The sequence below is a fragment of the Papaver somniferum genome, chromosome 8 (genome assembly GCF_003573695.1).
Source record: "Papaver somniferum cultivar HN1 chromosome 8, ASM357369v1, whole genome shotgun sequence".
Taxonomy (NCBI): Eukaryota; Viridiplantae; Streptophyta; class Magnoliopsida; order Ranunculales; family Papaveraceae; genus Papaver; species Papaver somniferum.
Window position 1 is genome coordinate 140,579,700 of NC_039365.1, and position 21,370 is coordinate 140,601,069.

Sequence of the window (21,370 nt, forward strand, 5' to 3'; positions counted from 1 at the left end):
CATACCATGCCAGCCACATCTCCGCGCCAAGACATGCCAACCATGCCAGCCACATCTCTGCGCCAAGGCACGCCAACCATGACAGCCGCACCACGGTGCCAATGGCATACCATGCCAGCCACACCTCCGCGCCAAGGCATGCTAACCATGCCAGCCGCCCCACGGTGCCAATGGCATACCATGCCAGCCACATCTCCGCGCCAAGGCATGCCAGCCGCACCACAGTGCCAATGGCATACCATGCCAGCCACATCTCCGCGCCAAGGAATGCTAACCATGCTAGCCACATCTCCGCGCCAAGGCATGCCAACCATGCCAGCCGCACCACGGTTCTAATGGCATACCATGCCGGCCACATCTCCGCGCCAAGGCATGCCAACCATGCCATCCGCACCACAGTGCCAATGGCATACCATGCCAGCCACATTTCTGCGCAAAGGCATGCCAACCATACCAGCCACATCTCTGCGCCAAGGAATGCCAACCATGCTATCCTCATCTCCGTGCCAAAGCCATGCCGGCCCTACCACATGCCGCTGGCTGCCAAACGAAGGGTTGCAACAATCAACGGATACCCTTCCATCGGAGATGCAGATCTCAGCCGTCCAAGTTTGCCACCTAACGCATTGAAACTTCCGGCCCAAGGCCAAACATCACGATTTTGCGAAACCCTAATTTTGGACGCGCCTAAAATATGCCAAAGCCATGCTGGCCCTACCACATGTCGCTGGATGCCAAACGAAGGGTTGCAACAATCAACGGCTACCCTTTCATCTGAGAAGTTCGCCACCTAACGCGTGGCAACTTCCGACCCAAATCCAAACATCACGGTTTTGCCAAAACCCTAATTTTGGCCGCTCTTAAAATATTCCAAAGCCATGCCGGCCCTACCAAACGTCGTTGGCTGCCAAACGAAGGGTTGCAACAATCAACGGCTACCCTTCCATTTTAGAATCTACTTGATTCTAAAATATTGCAACAAGTAGATTTTCAAAAGTAATAATTGTAAATACCAAGTATGAAGCATCGAAAGTCTTAAAACTAAGCATACTCCATCAAAATAGATCACAATCACTCAAATAAAAATCATATTCAATAATAGTTCAAGGAAAATAATCATATAATTATTGCAAATAAAAAGAGAAAATAGAATATACCACTTTTTGTTGGAAAAATAACTTCCTCTATCACCTCAGCAATGGGGTTTAGCTCCTCATATTAATCATGATCTCAAAATATGTGTTTGTTGCTCAAAAGATGATTAAAAGAGTGAAAAGTAATAACACAAACTGTTTGCAACAGTGTATTGGTGTTGCAAAACAAGTGTTACAATGGAACTGTTACAGAAAAACTGTTGCTTTGTCGCTGATTTTAAGACCCTAGAATACGACTGCCCTGCACAGCTTAATGTTCTTCAGCTGTTAAACAACGACACTGTTCTGCGACTATTTACCGTGCGTCAATATTCTTCGCGTTCTTCTTCTTCAGCAGCAGCAGCAGCAGAAACAGAGTTTGGTAAAGCTCTGATTTCTTCTTCTCTGGCTCTCCTTAGGTTCCCAAACTCTCGACACCTCTTCTATATGACCCAAGACATCTATTTATATCAAAAATACCGATTAAGTCTCTCCCAAATCTTCCAAAATATCTTTTCTTCTCTTCACGGCCAAGTTGCGGCAATTTCTTGTTTTAGAATTTCTACGCGTTTCTGAGCTTTCCTTTTTATTCTAAACTCTTCCTTAGATAAATACAAATCTTTGGGAAGGTTTACAGCGCTTTAATCTCTCTAAAATTCCCTAAAACAGGTCACACATGTGACTTTCCAGACGCAGCGCTTCAATCACCTCATAATAGTCTTAATCGACGCAACGAAAAAAGATATTGTGGAATCACAAACGATGAGACGAAGATGTTTGTGATTACTTTTTATCTTGCCTATCGGAGATAGAAATACCAAGCCAATTATACTCGTACGATAGAAACACCAATATCAGATCACACGACTACAAGCAAAGTAGTAACGGTCTGGCTTCACAATCACAATGAAGTCTTTAAGTCGTTAACCTGTTTTAGAATAAGAAACCAAAGGTTAAAGTAGAATCGACTCTAGCTTAGCACAACTAGTATCACACAGCATGTGTGGGTCTTAGGTTTCCCAGTTTCTAGAGTTCTCCCTTACACAATCTTTCAAATCAGGGTTTGCAATCAATGTTAGCTTAGTAACAAAGCATTCAATATTCACCGTTAAATGAAAACCTGATTAGATTCAAGATAATATTTATCAACTGTTAGATCGAAAACATAGCTTGTTATACACAAATGAAATGCACATTCCTGGGCTTGTGTAACCGTACCCAAACTTGTACATTAGTTGGTTCAACAATAGTTAACCAAATGGTTAGCCATATGATCACTTTCATATAAACCATGTTCTTCTTCACCATAACTAGTTCAAATGACTCAAATGAACTAGTTAGAGAGTTATTCAATTGCAAGGAAATCTTATGTACTATACAATACACAACTGAATCAAAAACGATATGATTCACATGAATCGGTTCATGAACTCTATAGCCACGGTTTGCAATCGCATTCCTTAGTTTATAAAGATAAGTTCACTAAACATCGTTTTTAGACATAACCTACTCAAGTTCGCGGACTGGATTCGCGGACTTAAGTTCCCGGATGAAGTTCACAAACTCCGGCAGAAATTCTCGGGTTTGAGAACTTCGCCAGTTTCCGGACTTAGCTCACACGCTACTCCGGTTCACTTGATCAACAAAGTTCGCAAACTTCGGTTCAAGCAATAAGGACTTATACATATATGTGTTTCCACAACAATGCTCATATCATCCAAATGGTTATATAGTCTAAACTCTCATTTCAATCATTAAAACATTCTCAGAGGACGTTATATAGTTGTTATTCACAAACCATTTTTCGTCAGAGCAATTTTCAAAGTGATTGAAACTTAACATGACTTTCGTCACTAGGTAAAGATGAACTTGGCTAAAGCGAAAGCTTTACCAACACATATTTCGAGAAATAGATAGGCGAGGTAAACTCGGATCGAAATACCAAATGTGTATAATCTAAGTCTATATAGCAAAACAACTTTTGTCTCAAGATAGGAGATAAATATACTTTTGAGTGATAGATAAGTTCAAGTCTCCACATTCCTTTTATTCGATGAAGATCCACCAGTTCCTTGAGTAGTCCTTCGTCTTGTATGATGATTTCCATGGAGTTCTTGTGCTCAACTACACTTTCAATATGTAGATGGTGGATTTTAAACAAAGGTCGAAACCGTAAAATCATGATATTGCATGTTTCTGACACGGCTTCAGGGATCCATGTGACGATTCGTGTTTTACGAAGTATGATGCATATGTCGCTCGAAAGGCCTTTCCGGAGCGTTCGACACCGGGCATTTGATCATAGCCTCTATGTAGAATAACGTAATTGGGAGGTTCTCCATAAGACTGAGAGCTTAACGCCTTCAGGATGCCGATGACACTCACTGTTCCCTGACTAAAATAGAGGAATTCGCCTCTACATAGAAGAACAATTGGGCGGTTCTCCGTAAGTTTGAGAGCAATAATGTCTTCATGTTTTTGCCCCCTTTTTTTGTTGGATGGGCTTTTCTGTGTTATGTAGTTGCGAGATGTTTTGGTTTCTTTTTGAATATCGAGCATGTTTTTGCCCCCTTTTTTTTGCATCGGTTTTTTTTTGAAAGAATAAGAGAATTTTATTGATTCGCTTCAATCAAACAAAGGAAAAGAACTTGATAATAAAGATGGGGAATAAAAGTGAAAAGATGCCTGGCTATCCGTGTTTGTGATATGGCGGGGCGCGAGGTGGTGGTCAGGCGTAGTATTCCTTAAGCCACTTTCCGTTGATGACTGCTTCCAATTTTCCTCCGTATTCTTTAATGACCTTGTAATACCCACTGTTGTACGCCTTCGTGACTATATAAGTACCTTCCCACTTTGCGGCGAATTTTGGTGCGGACGCGTCTTGTTGGATGTGTTTGGCAGTCTTCAGTACCAAATCTACCACTTGAAAAACCCGAGGCTTCACTGTTTTGTTATATGCTCTGGAAACCCTATTTCTGTATGCTCGTGCGTGCTCTTCTTCCTAGGATCTTTTGGAATCTATAGTGTCCAATTATGCTACTCTGGCGCTCAATGCTTCAGCTTCATCCCATCGAACTCCACTTGCTTCGGAAATCCTAGCTGATGGGATTTTAACTTATACTGGTAGGATGGCGTCTGCGCCGTAAACGAGGGAGTAGGGAGAAGAACCAGTGGAACTTCTTGGTGATGTCCAATACGCCCAGAGTGCCATTGGAAGTTGCTCGTTCCATGTCCGAGGATTATCGTGCACTGTCCAACTGAGGATTCGGATCAGAGTTTTGTTGGTACTCTCAGCCTGTCCGTTCCCTTGGGGGTAGTACACGGTGGAGAAGACTTGTCTAATTCCATATTCTTCGAGTAATTCCCGTACTTGCTTGTTTGCGAAAGGAGTGCCGTTGTCGATGATGATGTGTTTAAGTACGCCAAATCGGCAGATAATGTACTCCTTAATGAATGCCGCGATTGTGGCTCCATTAGTCCTTCGTAAAGGTATGGCTTAGACCCATTTGGTGAAATATTCGGTTGTTGTTATTATGTACTCGTGATGCTTTGAGGATGGAAGGTTAATCTTTCCAATGATGTCGAGACCCCAGCTGTAAAAGGGCCACGAACTACTTATTGAATACAGGGGAGTTGATGGTACATGGATAAGGTTTCCGTGAATTTGGCATTTTTTGCACCTCTGGACGAAAACAGCTGCATCATCCTCCATAGTTGTCCAGTAGTATTTCTCGTGTATCTGAAGGAATAATTTCCGTTTTCCTTGATGTTCGCCTTCGTGCATCTCTTTCAGCATGATTGGGATTTCTGCTTCGTTCAAACATCATAGCAAACTTCCTCTGAAGATTTTATGATATAAGATTCCTTCGTGGAATACGAATCTCTCGGACCTTTGTTTTATCTTGACTGCCTCCTTCTTATTGGTGGGGAGCATACTGTCACGAAGGTAACGGGTGTATGGCTCCTGCCAGTCCCCAGCGTGACCAATATTGAAAACTTCTAATTGATGCGGCAGCGCTTGACAGTTAGAACAGGTTATTTGAAGTAACCGAGATTGAGCCTCCATTTCTGGCCAGTAGTAGCCAAGGCGTTGTAAACGGAGACATATTGTTACCACTAATATTTGCCCGTAGACTTCAACATGGACGCCGTTGAGTTGTTGTTGTGCTTCTCCCTCTCCGAGGAATCTTGACAAGGAACCGTCTGGGTTTCGATGGTACAACACCCCTTGGAGCATGGAGAAATTTGTAAGATTTTGAGACTGACCTTTCCCTGGGAAAGCGAGCTTTTAAGATCTTGGATAATTGGTATTTTCCAGTCACCGGCTTCATCCTCTTCGGGTTGTGAAATCCATGTTGAATCCACGGTTCGTCTCTTTACTGTTACAGTTTCCTCAAAACCTTCAAATTGCAGCTTCGATGCTAGCGTAGCTAGGCAATCAGCGTGTCGGGTTCCCCTGCGCCCAATATGTTTTATGGTCGCGTCGGCGAAGTAGTTTAGTAGTTTTTGTGCCTCGGCTCTGTATGGGGCCAATGTTACTTCCTTAAGCGTGTATACTCCGTTTACCTGGTTGAAAAGTAATTTAGAATCCCCCCTTATTTCCAGACGTGTGTCTCCAGCTTGTTTAGCCAAGGACATCCCGAAGAGAAAGGCTTCATATTCTGCTGAATTGTTGGTGCAGGAGAAATATAGATTGAAGGAATGAGAGAAGACTTCACACCCTGGGGATACTAGAACCACACCTGCTCCTCCAGTGTCATTGTTAGGGGTAGCAGAGCCATCGAAGAATAGTAGCCACGTTTCTTCTTGGATGAAAGAGATTTCCGGAAAGTCTCCAGGGAGGTCCTCGTGTAGTGTCATGGTGCTCTCTCCCGGAAATGCTGCTAGTAAATCCGCAATTGCTTGCCCTTTGATGGCTCTCGGGGAAGCGCATGTTATGTCGAACTCTGACATTTGGAGGAGCCATTTGGCCGGCCTTCCTATCAGGGCCGGTTTTGAGAGGAGGAACTTCACAAGATCGGACTTGGATAACAACACCACTTTATTAGAAAGTAAGTAATGCCTGAATTTCTATATGGAGTGAATCAAAACTAAGCACGCTTTTTCCGCTTTGGGATATCTGAGTTCGGAATCTTTTAAAGTTCGAATGAAGTAGTAAATGGGATGCTCAATCCCTTCGTCATCTTCTTGGGCGAGGAGAGCTTCGACAGCAGTGTCACTAAAAGCAGTGTAGAGGTGTAGCGGTCTTCCTTGTATGGGAGATTTCATGATGGCTGGGGAAGATAACGTTTGTTGAATCTTCCGGAACGCCTCATGTTGTAGTGTGGTCCAGACGAAGCTTGCTCCTTTCTTCAGCAAGGGAGTAAACGAAGCAACAAGTTGAGCCAATCCTGGTATAAAGCGGCGAATGTAGTTTATTTTACCCATGAAAATATGGAGTTCTTTCACGGTTCGTGGTGGTGGCATCGTGGAATAGCTTGTGTTTTGACTGGGTCAACTTTAATTCCCTCGACAGTCACCTGGAAACCTAGGAACTTTCCCGAAGAGACACCAAAAGCACACTTCAATGGGTTTATCTTCAGTTCGTACTCGCGACATATTTCGAACACTTGTCGTAGAATCTCCGCATGGGATGCCCGAGTTTTTGACTTAACAACTATGTAATCGACATAATCTTCGACTTGCTATTGCATCATGTCTTGAAAAATGGTGGTCATGGCGCGTTGGTATGTGGCACCAGCGTTTTTCAAACTGAAAGGCATCACAGTGTAGTAAAAGTTTCCAAGAGGAGTTCGAAAAGCCGTCTTACTTGCGTCGTGTTCGTACATCTTTATTTGGTTTTAGCCGTTGTATCCATCCATGAAAGAGACATACCGTGTCCACTGGTGGCGTCTACCAGCATGTCGATGTTGGGGAGCGTAAAGTCATCTTTAGGACAACATTTTTTCAAATCTCTAAAATCGACACAGCACCTGATCTGGCAGTTCTTCTTTTTTACCGGGACTACGTTGGCCAGCCAAGTAGGGTGGTGAATTAGATTGATGAAACCAGCCGCTAGTATCTTTTGAATTTATACCTTAATTTGTTCTTCCACATCATGCCAAAATTGTCTCGGGGTTTGCTTGACCGGTTTGGATCCGGGTATCACGTGTAAATGATGAATGACCAGCTTCTCATCCAAGCCAGGAATTTCCTCGTATGTCCATGGAATACGTCTTGATATTCCTTGAGAAGGTTTAACAGCTTTACGCGTTCGTCTGCGCACATAGTCGATCTAATCGAGATAGAGTTGGTCCCGTCTTGTAGCTGTCGTGGTGCATCAGGTACTTCCTCCTGCGGCGTATTACTGCGTTTGCGTTCCATTGGGCGGAGAGACTGTGTGGTAGTCTCTCCTGTTAATTGCTAACAGAGGCGTTGATATACGGTTTTCCCTTTTTCATCATGTCCCATGATAAAAAACCGTTCTCGCTTGGTATGGGTGCGAGCAAAATTCTGGATTGGCAGGTGGGGGCCGGCTTGTCTCTCTTCCGAAGGGGTGATGTAAGATCGGGTTTCTCCGTGAAGCGGTGCAAGACCATCGGCTCGTTCAATGGTCATCCACTTTGGTAGTGGGGTGTGGTGAGTCTTGTTGGCTGCGGCCTGCGGGCCTTTCCTTGGCTCAAAAATCTCCATGTCGCAGATTGACGCATATGGAGATAACGACGCAGCTACGCGGACGACTTCTCCGTTCAGCATGGTTTTCAAGCATTGGTGATACGTCGAAGGAATAATTTTGTTATCGTGGAGCCATGGTTTTCCCAGTATCATGTGGTAATCTGGTTCCTTTTCGATTACCTCGAACCTCACTTTTGACTGGAAGGGTCCTACTGATAGATTCAGGTTGATGTACCCATACGTGCTGGTTTGGTTGTCTTCGAAATCGGTCATTGTAGTGGATTGTCGACTTCGTTAGGTCGTACCATGGCCGTTCTGAGTGTCCTGAGGGTAACAACGTTGGAGGATGCTCCCGTGTCGATGAGAGCCCTTTTGAATTCCACGTATTTGATACGGGACGTGACGTGTAGGGCCCGTTTATGTCCTTCCTCTGTCATCATATCGTCATCGGTAAACGTGACATTGTTGATGGACATCTCTGGCATTCTTGATGTTTCCAGGCGTGAAGGAACCAGGGACGCATTTAACGCTATTCGATTGATGGCGGTGAACGTCTCCATCCATTGATCTCTTGAAAGATGTAAGAGTTCACATTAACTTTCCACTAGTGAGGCCTCTTCCTGGCCTACTGGTTTCTGATTGGTAGTGAAGATGTTGACTTGGGAGTGATCGTCTGGGATGTTAGTCCCCAGTGCTGGAGTTTCCGGGGCAAGCGGATCGTTCAACTCCGCCTTTAAATTGATGAGGAAGTCCAGTATGATGTTAATCGCTTCTTTCATCAGATCCTTTCATCAGATCCATGTTCTTGGTGTGGATCTACTGAATCCGTGACAAGTCGGTTATCCTCGGAATTCCTTCGTCGATTGTGTTGTTTGATGTTGTGTTGGGAGAAGGAACATTGCCGTTCGCCCGAATAGAACTTGAGGACACGGATTCATCCCTAAAACCGACCATTTTCCTGAGTTAGAGAAACGTATTCTGGAATTGGTATTGGAACCGAGAGATTGACCTCCCACTGTGGTCGCCAATTGTTTGAGGGTGAAAATGGTTTCTGCTGATTTTGGTAATTTCGGGTGTGTGGGTGAGAAACAAATTTAAACCCTAAACAATGTACTGCAAGGGAGTACTTTATATTCGAGATATCAATCTGTACAAATCCGGCCTAAACCAAGAAATGGCCGTTCCAGACTTTCTTCGGTCACAAAGTGAAGGAGAAGGGTTGATTTTGGAGAGGGAAGCGAAGAGAGTGTTGAGACCAGATAGTTGATTCTGGAAGAGTAGTTTTTTTACGACTTGTATCAGAAAGTGGGAAGCTAACAGATGGGAAAGCTAGCAAATGTTTTTCTGAGTGTTGTATGCTCCTGACCAGAACTTGTTGTTAGGTGGAAATAGGTAAGACCTATTTATACAAGTCGAAGTGAAACATACTCTGGTCTCGTAAGAAATAGAAAACGGATGAGTAAATGGGAGGAGGTGGTAACTGGTAATTCCTGGAATTGATGTTCCATAAAAGAAAGCGTTTTACCATTACTACCTGTATTTACTAACCGTCTCATCCTTATGACACTGTCTTGTAACAGGCGTAGTGTACGCCGCACGCTGTAAACCGTCAAACCAATACCCAATGAGCATCCCCCAGTTTGTGACATGTGTTGATGTCTCGAGTGTTTTCATGGAAAACATGTAGCATGTTGTTGTTTTCTGGCAAGTTGAGTTTGAGAGACTTGCCGACTCGGTGGCGACCTTAGACGGTCAAGATTTTGCATCTAAGATGGAAGGGTGGCCGTTGATTGTCGCACGCCTTCGTTTTGGCAGCCGTGAAGGGAAGGCCGGCGTGGCATGGCTTAGGCGCGGCAAGGTGGCTGGCGCGGCATGCCATTGGCACATGTGGCATGTTCGACATGCCTTGGCATGTTTTAGGCGCGTCCAAACTAGGGTTTTGGCATTGGGCCAAAGGTTACCATGCGTTGGTTGGTGACCTTGGACGGCTGATATTTGCATCTAATATGGAAGGGTGGCTGTTGATTGTCACACGCCTTCGTTTTGGAAGTCGTGAAGGGAAGGCCGGCATGGCATGGCTTAGGCGTGGCATGCCATTGGCATATGTGGCATGGTCAGCATGCCTTGGCATGTTTTAGGCGCGGCCAAACTAGGGTTTTGGCGTTGGGCCAACAGTTACCATGTGTTGGTTGGTGACCTTGGACGGCTGAGATTTGCATCTAAGATGGAAGGGTGGCCGTTGATTGTCACACACCTTCATTTTGGCAGCCATGAAGGGAATTCCGGCATGGCATGGCTTAGGCGTGGCAAGGTGGATGGAGCGGCATGCCATTGGCACATGTGGCATGGTCGGCATGCCTTGGCATGTTTTAGGCGCGACCAAACTAGGGTTTCCGCGTTGGTCCAAAGGTTACCATGCGTCGGTTGGTGACCTTGGACGGATGAGATTTGCATCTAAGATGGAAGGGTGGCCGTTGATTGTCGCAAGCCTTCATTTTGGCAGCCATGAAGGGAAGGCCGGCATGGCATGGATTAGGCATGGCAAAGTGGCTGGCGCGGCATGCCATTGGCACATGTGGTGCGGATGGCATGGTTGGCAGGCCTCGGCGCGGAGATATGGCTGGCATGGCTTGCCATTGGCACGACGGTGCGTCTGGCATGGTTGGCATGCCTTAGCGTGGAGACGTGGCTGGAAAGGTTTTTCATTGTCACGGTGGTGCGGCTGGCATGGTTATCATGCCTTGGCGCGGAGACGTGGCTGGCAAGGTTTGCCATTGGCACGGTGGTGCGGACGGCATGGTTGGCATGCCTTGGCGCGGAGAAGTGGCTGGAAAGGTTTACCATTGGCACGGTGATGCGGCTGGCATGGTTGGCATGCCTTGGCGGGGAGACGTGGATGGCGTGGTTTTCCATTGGAACGGTAGCATGAGAATTAGGGTTTTGCATAGATGATGTCGGTCAATGTTAAGGGTTCTTCCGTGGAACATGACACATAAAAAAAAGGTACCCTGGTAATTCTTACGTAGGCATGCTGATTGGTCTAATAAATGCGCTAATGGTCATAGTGACGTCATGTCAGATGTGCGGTTTTACGTTTTTAACCCTAAGCTAAAAACCACCATCAACACCTGGTTTAGAAGAAGAAACCAAAGGTTAAAGTAGAATCGACTCTAGCTTAGCAAAACTAGTATCACACAAAATGTGTGGGGATTTGGTTTCCCAGTTTATAGAGTTCTCCCTTATATAGTCTTTCAAATCATGGTTTGCACTCCATGTTAGCTTAGTAACAAAGCATTCAATATTCACCATTAGATGAAAACCTGATTAGATTCAAGCTAATATTTATCAACCGTTAGATCGAAAACATAGCTTGTTATACACAAATAAAATGCACGTTCCTGGGCTTGTGTAACCGTACCCAAACTTGTACATTAGTTGGTTCAACAATATTTAACCAAATTGGTTAGCCATATGATCACTTTCATATCAACCATGTTCTTCTTCACCATAACTAGTTCAAATGACTCAAATGAACTAGTAAGAGACTTGTTCAATTACAAGGAAATATTATGTACTACACAAGACACAATTGAAGCAAAAACGATTTGATTCACATGAATCGGTTCATGAACTATATAGCCACGGTTTACAATTGCATTCCTTAGTTTATAAAGATAAGTTCACTAAACATCGTTTTTAGACATAACCTACTCAAGTTCGCGGACTAGGTTCGCAGAATTAAGTTCTCGGATGGAGTTCACAAACTCCAGCTAAAATTCTCGGGTTTGAGAACTTCGTCAGTTCGCGGACTGGGTTCACGGACTGATTTCGCGGACTTAGCTCACGCGCTACTCCGGTTCACTTGATCAACAAAGTTCGCAAACTTCGGTTCAAGAAATAAGGACTTATACATATATGTGTTTCCACAATAATTCTCATATCCTCCAAATGGTTATATAGTCTAAACTCTCATTTCAATCATTGAAACATTCTCAGAGGACGTTATATAGTTGTTATTCACAAACCATTTTTCGTCAGAGCAATTTTCAAAGTGATTGAAACATAACATGACTTTCGTCACTAGGTAAAGATGAACTTGGCTAAAGTGAAAGCTTTACCAACACATATTTCGAGAAATAGATAGGCGAGGTAAACTCGGCTCGAAATACCAAATGTGTATAATCTAAGTTTATATAGCAAATCGACTTTTGTCTCAAGATAAGAGATAAATAGACTTTTGAGTGATAAATAAGTTCAAGTCTCCACATACCTTTTAGTCGATGAAGATCCACCAGTTCCTTGAGTAGTCCTTCGTCTTGTATGATGATTGTCATGGAGTTCTTGAGCTCAACTACACTTTCTATCCTAGTTCGAGACCTTAGCTATAGTAGACTAGAAATAAAGACTTATAGTTTTGATCACTAACATTGACAAACATGCTTGAGATAGCAACACATGCGAGTTCGACCGAGCAATGCTCTAACATATCTACTTTGATTGAGTACAACCTGTGATATTTCAATTATAAAGATAAATAATATAATGCGGAAAAGATATAACACAGACACCAGAAATTTTGTTAATGAGGAAACCGCGAATGCAAAAAACTCTCGGGACTTAGTCCATATTGAACACCAAACTGTATTAAGCCACCAAAAACTCTAGACTACTATTAATACTTCGGAATGGAATGTAGCTGGGACCGAATTAAATCCTCACAACAATTTAGTTATAGTCGCGCCCTTATGCCTCTTGAATCCCAGCAGGACTCCGCGCAATTGATTCCCTTAGCTGACGTCCTTTACAGCCTAAGAGTTGATTCAACTTAATTGAATATTTTAAACCAATCTGCCTCGCACAGATAAGCTTATATGTGATTTCCTTTTTGATCAAAGATCAAGGTGAGACTGGGATTACAATATACAAAGTCTAGCAAACCTCAAATTCCGGACTTATGACTCCCGAAGAGCATCCTAGATTGTTATTCACCTAACAAGTATAAAACATGTGGAAATCACAAAGTCTGAGACGAAGAGAACTTTACCATTTCTATCTATCTTATTTGATGGAGCAAAGCTCAACAATTGAAACAAGATCAGGATACACGAACTATCAAGATAAATATAGTTGGACCTGGCTTCACGAATGCCTCAGTGAATTCTTTTTGGTCGCTAAAACCTATAAGAGTCTGAGGGAGAGGATGACTCTAGTTTACAACTAGGATACCAAGAATAGTTCGGGGATTAAAAAATCCCAGTTGCTTGAGGTTCTCCCTTATATAAACTTTCAAAGTACATGTTGTTTTAAGCTAAGATAGCTTTGGAACCAAGAAATCAATATCCACCATTAGATGAATCTTTCAAATGAGATTAACAACCAAGATATACACTTTGGTTAGGATGAGCCGTATCTGAACCGTGTACAAAGACATTTTTCATGAAAGGTTTGCCGAAACTAGCCAATTGAATTATAAGCTTAATCATTTTCATGTAACACTTAATATTTTAATCATGAATCACAACTATAGGTTATAATGTGATCAGTCATGTCTATATAGTGTTTTTAGAGAATTATACAAATTTCAATTATCTCACGAAAATAATTTTTGTGCATATGAAAATATTCAGGGTAAGTACGTGTACCGGGTACTGTACTCTACCTTGTTCGTGACTATTTTTGTCATAATACGTGTACCCTTTAGACAAAAACAAGTTCATGAACTCACTGAACTTTTCCGGTTTGCGTACCGGGTATATGTACCACACCAGTTTCAAAACCAACAGATATTTTTTGGTTTGCATACTAGGTATGCGTACCTTCCTGGTTCATGAGTCAACATACTTTTTACGGTATGTATACCGGGTATGTGTACCGAAATGTCGCTTTCGAACTATAACTACTCTGGTACGTGTATTATGTACATGTATTGCTGCTGCGGACCTATAACAATTGTTCCAGTATGTGAAAATGGTATGCATACTATCATGTATCCAGATTTACAGTAGTTCTACATTTCTCTTTAAATCAATTTGAAATATTCCCGAATAACAACAATGACACATATCGTTATTCCAGGCTATTTTCGAATGATAATCTTGAATCACGATTTAGATTATGAACAACAAATTGTTCTTAACTAAAATTCATCAAGTATGAACAAATGTTCATAAGCTTAGTCATATATATTTCGAGAACGAATTAACAAGATAAACTTGACTCGAAATTCTTGATATGCATGCAATAGTCGAATTAGTCAGGTGACATATTCTCGTAGATAGAAAAGTGAACAACTAATTGAGAAATAGGGGGTTTAGTTTTCACTTAAATTTTTTTGAAGAAGTTATCTAAAAGCTTTGTTGATCTTCGTCTTCAAACGGTAGAACGCAGTGATGTCCGATTCTCAACTACACACTTCTATCCTAGTTCGAGACTTGGCCGATTATAGACTAGAAATCAAGATATACTTTTGATCAACTAAATTTGATAACAATCTTGAGATAGCAACGCTTGCGAGTTCGACCGACAAATGCTCTAACAGAACTACACCAACTGCAAATTTCATCATCGACAACAATAATTATGAGTTGTGGTATCTTATAGGGGATGAAATTTATCCAGCATGATCATCTTTAATTCAGGCTTACACTGAGATACTCAATCACGAGGAAAACCGTGATAGAAAGTATTTTATCAAGAAGCACCGTGATAGAAAGTATCTTATCAAGAAGCAGATGTGGGATAAAAAAAATGTCGATCGAGCATTTAGAATTTTGAAGAGGAAGTTCCATGTAGTTTGTGGATCATATCGTTCGTTGAAACCAATAAAAGTGAATAAGGTTTTGCTCACCCGCATCATTTTGCATAATATATATGGTAATAGAGGAATATCGATGAGATACCAGTTTGACAAGTTATCCAGATAAATATTTGAGGAAAAAAGCTTACCCCGGCTGGGGTATGCCAGGAAAATTTGTGTAGGATTGAATCTCAGAGCTTCTCACACATCCGAAGTTTTTCGAGAAAAGGTCCCTTCCCTTAAATATCAAGATTGGGTCGAAGAGGCCATATCTTGAAAGAAATATCATGATTGGTTCGACCAGATCATGGCAAGAGAGTATGTAATGGTGGAAAAGAGAATTCAAAACAAAAGTTTATATTTAAGACCAATGGAGGATCTCATTGCACACAATTGGGATGAATCTGGAAGAACAAACCCTCACATGATTTAGTTTTTTTTTTCTTTGAAAAAAAAAACTTTGTATTTATTATTTCAATCATTTTAGTTCTATTTATATAATTTGATTTAAACAAATCATGAAAAGAAAGATCAAACAAAAACATCGAAATTGAAATTGAAACTAGGGATTAAATTGAATTTAAATCAAAGGATTACATCGAAATTAAACTAACTATTATATCTCGAATTTAAAACTAATAACTAAACCAGTGTAATTACATTATTGTATCCTTATCTAAGGTGTCCTCCTCATCAGAATCATTTTGCATAATATATATGGTAATAGAGGAATATCGATGAGATACCAGTTTGACAAGTTATCCAGATAAAGATTTGAGGAAAAAAGCTTAGCCCGGCTGGGGTATGCCAGGAAAATATGTGTAGGATTGAATCTCAGAGCTTCTCGCACATCCGGAGTTTTTCGAGAAAAGGTCCCTTCCCTCAAATATCAAGACTGGGTCGAAGAGGCTAGATCTTGAACGAAATATCATGATTGGTTCAACCAGATCAGGGCAAAAGAGTATGGAGTGGTGGAAAAGAGAATTCAAAATAAAGGTGTATATTTAAGACTAATGGAGGATCTCATTGCACACAATTAGGCTGAATCTGGAAGAACAAACCCTCACATGATTTAGTTTTTTTTTCTTTGAAAAAAAAAAACTTTGTATTTATTATTTCAATCATTTTAGTTCTATTTATATAATTTGATTTAAACAAATCATGAAAAGAAAGATCAAACAAACAACATCGAAATTGAAATTGAAACTAGGGATTAAATTGAATTTAAATCAAAGGATTACATCGAAATTAAACTAGCTATTACATCTCGAATTTAAAACTAATGACTAAACCAGTGTAATTATATTATTGTATCCTTATCTAAGGTGTCCTCCTCATCAGAATCAATGCCAACTGGTGTCAGGCGTCATTGTGCCTTATGTGCTTTATCAAATTCATCTTGCCATAGTTTTAGTTGTTTCCGATTCATCTTTGTTGGGTATGTTCCCATGAATCTACTCATATGTGCATTAAAAATATTTTATTCAACTTCCTTACGAACTTATTCATTTATGTAGCCATTTTTTATGCACTGTTATTTTGATAATACTAGTCTTTTCTAGTTTTTTAAAAAATTCTTGAATGTTGAATTCTGAAGTTGATGATTGTGGACCATCTTGAGATGCCTTTTTGTTCCGTTTTTCATTTTTGTTTCCTAGTCCATCATATCTTTCAACATTTCCGTTAACATTCAGATAAAAATTACCATGTTGAGATCCACACGTGTTGGGTTGAGGGTTTGAGTTTTTTTTCTGGTGAAGAATAAGAGGACCGTTGAGAAACATTTGTGGTTATGTAAAGGGATTCCTTTGGTACTTGATATCCATTTAATAGATCAAGATTATATCGGTTCAGCTTTACGAGGATGTGGAATAGGCTACGTGCTTGAAGCTTGTATTTCTTGTTCTTTATCATTCCTCTCGATTTTTTTGTTGTTGCTGTTTGAACATTAATAAATTAGTTATTAAAAAAATATTAAACTTTTTAAGAATTAATTAAATAATATGAAATGCTACTTACCACATCGGCTTCAGTATCAGTCATTCCTATTTGACGACTTATTTGCATCATAAAAGCTCCCCAATTGTTCATGTCTTTGCTGATTGTACCAAAATGACCTGACAACACGGTAACATCACGACTTTTTATATCCCTTGTTTCTGACAAAAATGTTTAAAAATATTTCCCCAAAACGTATGATATGATTGTTTAACCCTATTTAGATGATCAAGTGTAAATGCTACATAACCTCTGAAAATAGCTTTATCTTCATCCATATTATACTTTGGATTGCGAGATTTTTCTGGTGAAGCATTTTGTGTTGAAGTATTTTGTCTTTTTTTGATGATTCTTATCAAAAAAAATTCTACAGATTTTTAGATTAATTTAGAGTTTAAGATTAAAATATTAAGACTGAACGTGAAACTATAAGAAACTGCGGGAGTAGAAGGTGTGATTTTAGAGTTGGAAAGCATTGCTATATTGAACCCTCCAAGCATTGGTATGTCAATGTTGGTTATCATATTTTAGTATCAAAACTCAAATTAGAGTCGCTTGATTAAGATTATTAGAGTTAACTTCGTTTAAGTTAGATTAGAAAGTCTAGGAATGTTGAGACATACAAGTATTATTCCGAAGACCTAAAGAAAGCGAAGATGTATCGATTACACCGAAGACATCGTCCTTCCACTTGAGGTTAGTAATACTGACTTGAGTTGTTTCCATTCCTATCATTTTTTTCAAGTCGTTTAAGATTGAAAACATAGCATGAGAGGTTGTATATGTACTCTAGTATTAGACTTGGTCATATTATTATGATCAAAGTGTCAAGGAAGTATATACCATTTGTTGAATGCTTTGATATGGTATATTGAATTACAAAGTATAACGTTTATCTTTTAAACTTCGTAAATACGACATCGACATAAGCTATTACAACTTGTTCCTTGATTGTGTACTGAATATAGGTATGATTTCATCATAGGAAACTATGTTTTATTACATTACGTACATACAAGGCATGATCGTATCAGGAATGGATACGTACGCAAGAAGATGGAGGTAGCACCAATAAAGGAGATGCTCACCTAGCATCGGTTGCACTGGTTTTGGCACCTACGACAAAGACCTCCTGATGCACTGGTCCGTATAGGACGCATCTTGCGCGCATAAGGTAGGACGAAACTTACGTGGGACGAGTTGGTGAAGTGTGACTTGAAGAAGCATAATTTAACGGGAGGAAAATGTGTTGGATAGACAGAAGTGGAGAGCAGCGATCCACGTGGAGGAGGTAGGAATTTTTTACTTGGATTGAGTTGGCCCCGTTTACTACAGCATGTTTACGCACAGCGTGTCTAATCGTAGCGATTTGTCTCGGAAGATCGTGTTTCTCTTGTACTTAGTGGCATGAGTTGCTAATTCTTTCCGAGACGGTTATTGCTCGATGGAAAACACGTGTTGGATTATGGGTGGTGTTTGGTTCCCGTGTGCTTGTTGGATCTCTGCCCCTAGCGGTGAACGACAAGCCCGATTACATGTTCAGGCCCGCCTAGTGTTCCCATTTGGTTCCTGTGTTTCCTACTTGTAGAGAAGGTATCGATGGTGTCCTCCCGTTTGTTGCTTAATCTTACATATTATTGGTAATATAGATCTTTCACACACATCGTTTTCGTTTGGAACAACTTGTATCTGGTGCTCGTGCGGATTTTTTCTTAAATGGCTTTGCTGGCTAGTTCTACTGGAGACGGATATTTCTAAATGAAAATATGTGTTGGTGTACGAGTGGTGTTTGTTTCTTGGGTGCTGGTTGGCTCTTCGATCGGCGCGGAAAAAAACAAGCATGATTACCTCTTCAGCATCGTCCCATGTTCGTCTCCGGGAAAGACTATTTGGTTCTTGTGCATATCTATCGGGAAGGTATCGATTATTGTCCCTCGAAATTGTGAACATGTGATATCATCCTGCCATATTGTGAAGGGGGACTCCTCCCCGTAGCGATGCAGGTAGCAGGATCGTGAAAGGGGGAGGAGGGGACTCCCCCCTGTAGCTCTGCATCCAGGACAGGGATGTGGGTATACCCACCTCAATGGTCGTGATTTCATAATTCAATTGATATGGTGACTACTCTATCCTCTGTACCAAAAGTGAACGCAGTGCGGAATGTGCGAAGGATTTACTACTGTCCATGTACAAGTTGATCAGGCAGGCGAGCCGGCGTAGAAACTTAGCAATATTTTTATGAGATAATATCTCTAGCCCTACCCTGACTTGCTCGGGACTAAAGGGCTTCAGACACCGTATATCGATTTAAGAAAGTAGATATACAAACTTGTTTCATAATCGAAAATAAATCAATAGGTATTTTGGTCCGGTGTTCTTTTAAGATATATTGGATGACCAATTCGAACTTAAGGAAGATAATTAAGGTAGAACGATCTTAACTTATGTTGAGAGTCAAGGTAGAACCGATCCCTACCAATATTGGGAGTCATGGTATAACCGATCCTATATTTTGTTGGAAGTCAAGGTATAACCGATCCCTACCTATGTTAGAACCATCCTAGGTTAGGGAGTCATGGTAGAACCATCCTAGCCTATGTTAGGAGTCATGGTAGAAATGATCCCAAAAGCAAAACCGATTTCCAATATTCACATATACTTTAGGGTTTGTGTGAGTTTGGAATTAGGGTTTGCTAGATAGGGAAGTTCTAGATGTCGACATAATTTGAACATGGGCACAATTCTTATCATAGATTGTTTAAAGATATTCTTCAAGGTGATCCCAAACCGAAATATTGGATGATCTTTTGATTAAGATTTTCGAATTATATTTTTTGATTTTCTAGCAATTAAAAAATATCTCTAGAAAAACTATGTTAGTCAAGTGCTAAGCTAATATTAGATATTTTCTTAGAGAGATTTTAGAATTACATATTGGATATTATTTGGAAATATGAAAAATCGAAATTAGGTACTTATTTACGTATCTTGAGAACCTTTTCGGTTTTGGAATTTCCTTATTGTCCATACATCCTTGGTTTATACATAGTGAAGTTTTTTCTTTTTACAAACTATCCTAAGCCAAAAAAAACTTCATCTTTGTTGTTTCTGGTGGAGCCGATTAATAGTATTACTCATAATACTATTCCGGAGATGAGAGCACCCTAATTAGGCGAAATCTCGTACCTTCGCTCATTTAAGACTTATGTGGGATCAAGATCTTTAGAAAGTACCGTTGGTGGGAAACTAGATAATTCCACTATTATTTTATTTTTCAATTACTGATTTGATTGACTAATTGTTGTTGAACCTTTGATTGCATCTATAGTTTGTTTATTCTTGAGAACCTTTTCTTATGATATAAGGTCACTCATAGTAGATCAACGGATTGGCAGGATCTTCAGAATTGTTTTTAGATCAGAAACAACTTATGATCATCCATTTTTAACACGATCGATCATAAGTGGAATCAAGTGATGTGTGCATGTACAAGTGAATAAAATTGGAGATTTGAAGACAAGACGATTTTTCTGATTGGTTTCGCATCTCGTGATATTTGTGCACACACCTTGATCGGATAGGATCCGACTAAGATCTTATTAATCTTTGATAGATTTGGTTAAGTAGGCGTATAAATCGGCAACTATTATTTGGTGGTATTATTCAGTATCAAAATCTGATAGCTTTTGAGTTTAGATCTGATTATTTCGGATCTTGATTGATCTAAACCCGACAAAGGAGTTTACTTGTTAAGAGGAAGAACCTTTTTCAAAACTCAACATATCATTTATTCAAAGACTGATGGAGTAGTTACCAAGCAGCTTTGTTCCTTTACTGTTTGGAAAATGATCAAAAAGAGTTGAGTGTTAATACTTTACACTGGTAAAATAACTCATGATAGTGATTTTTATCTTGGGATTCACGTGCGTTGGCCAGACGGTTTAGGCGCAGGGATACTGAGGGAACTAAGTAACTAGGGAAGATTACTTGGCCTCCACTATACGAAGTTGGCTTTGTTCTTTGTATAGAGGCTTCATTCTGAGAGTATTCTGCATTTGCAGTTTTCTCGTTAACAAATTCTTGTTGTGTGATTTACTATAATTTCCCGTAATTTATAATTGTATTATTATAAATAAAAGTAAATACACTTGTACGTTTGTACAAGGCACTTGATAATGATCCTATAATATCGTTCTTGTACCGTAAACCCGATTATACTGTGAGAGTTCTTGGACGATACCAAAGATCAATCAAGTCGTATCCAACAATTACGATGGACGTCCCTACTTTGATTGATTTAGGTACAGCCAGTAATATTTCAATTATAAAGATAAACGATATAATGCAGAAAAAGAAATAACACAAACATCAGAAATTTTGTTAATGAGGAAACCGGAAGTGCAGAAAAACCCCGATACCTAGTCCAGATTTGAACACCAAACTGTATTAAGCCGCTACAGACTCTAGCCTACTATCAATACTTCGGGCTGGAATGCAGTTGGGACTAAATCCAGCGTCACAGTAAATTCAGTTACAGTCGCGCTCCTTACGCATTTTGAATCTCGCAAGACTCTGTGCAATTGATTCCTTTAGCTGACGTCATTTACATCCTAAGAGTTTCTTCAAATAAATTAAAGACTTTAAACAAATTTGCCTCCCACCAAAGTAATCGAAAAAATTCCTCGGTCCTACTCGGTGGGGTACCTTGTAGCGAGGAGCAATGAGCTCGGACTTGGAAATCGCCAATACTCGGCCTCATACTCAGAACCTTTTTATTAGATATTTATAT